This window comes from Tenrec ecaudatus, chromosome 10, assembly GCF_050624435.1.
Source record: "Tenrec ecaudatus isolate mTenEca1 chromosome 10, mTenEca1.hap1, whole genome shotgun sequence".
NCBI lineage: Eukaryota > Metazoa > Chordata > Mammalia > Afrosoricida > Tenrecidae > Tenrec > Tenrec ecaudatus.
In genome coordinates, this window is record NC_134539.1 from 48,358,941 (window position 1) to 48,360,287 (window position 1,347).

A 1,347-nucleotide genomic window follows, 5' to 3' on the forward strand; every position below is an offset into this window, starting at 1 on the left:
TAAAAAAAGACTGCTTTGCTCATCTATTTTTGCTAATGTATTTAAAATAACTGTTTATATCAGTATTTAAGCTTCTACATTTTCATGTTGATGGCTACATAATAACTCATGTAATGACTGTACCTTAATTTATTAAACCTAACCTCTAATGTATCAGCTAGATTGCATACAATTCTACTCAATTGTAAATATTGTAAATATTTCCCCTTAAAACATCAACAAATTCATATTGAAAGTTAGCTTGCAAAATAACTGGCTTTTCGTGCACACTTTTGGAGGACGTATTCTAAAATTGGAACAATGTAGAGAAGATTAGTATGACTCCTATGCAATGGTGACATGTAAGTTCATGAAGAATTCCACATTTAAAAAACAAACAAAAAACCCCTGTTTTTTTTTCATCAAAGAATCAAAATGAAAAGTATAGAGAAGATAAAGAAACCAAGTGGTAAAAGTTATAAAAGATATTGGTACAATGGGCAAAACTTGACTATGTCCTATGGATTAAATAGTAATATCATATTGATGTCAAATATCCTGATTTTCAACATTGGACTCTTGTTCTATAAAATGATGTCCTTATACTTAAGCAATACTAAGGAGCTTCAAAAAGTTTGTGGATAAATGGAACAAAAAATTATGGCATTTTCCTACCATTTGAAGACCCCTTATAAAGGGCCGTTCTTGTATTATGAATGGATTTCATTTCTGTCTTTGAGTTCAGCTTGAACATAAGTCAGAAGAAACAATACAGTTCATATTTAATGTCAGTTAAATGTATATACAATAAGACAGTGTACTTTCTATGCATTAAAAATTTTAATACTTCCATATGCACTAAAATATCTTTAACACAGTAATGTAGCAATTATTATAACAATGTTTTGCTATGCATATAACAGTAGTACCTGTGTATTATCAAATATACTTCAAATTTTTTATATAGTGGGACTTATGGGGGTTGTTTCATAACAATGTGTGATAGGTGTCAACTTGGTTAGATCAGGACTATCAAGTAATTAGGCAGTTGGGGCCCTTTCATGATGCGATCTAACAAAATGCAATCAACCCATGGTGGGCTCTGCTGTGAGTAGCCAAATAATTATGGGAAGGAAGATTTAGGGTGGAGTGCTATGCCCTTCATCAGATTACATCCCTGATGTAATTGGAATTTCATCAGGGGTGTAGCCTACTAAATTGACACTGTGTGGAAGCTAGCCTTCTTGCTAGGTCTGGATCCTGCATCTGTCTCTTCTACCCCTAGATCTTTGGACTTGAGCCAACAGACTGCTATGTTGTCTGCCAACCTTGGAAGATACCAACAGCTTGTCATATTTTCCAGCAACT

The 1,347-nt window shown here is 33.3% G+C and overlaps 1 non-coding gene across 1 annotated transcript; it reads left to right on the plus strand.

The window, feature by feature from the left end:
* Positions 1-262: 262 nt before the first annotated feature.
* LOC142460438 (U6 spliceosomal RNA) lies at positions 263-369 on the plus strand. Its single transcript, XR_012786644.1, has one exon. It is a non-coding gene; the product is annotated as a U6 spliceosomal RNA (small nuclear RNA).
* Positions 370-1,347: the final 978 nt, after the last annotated feature.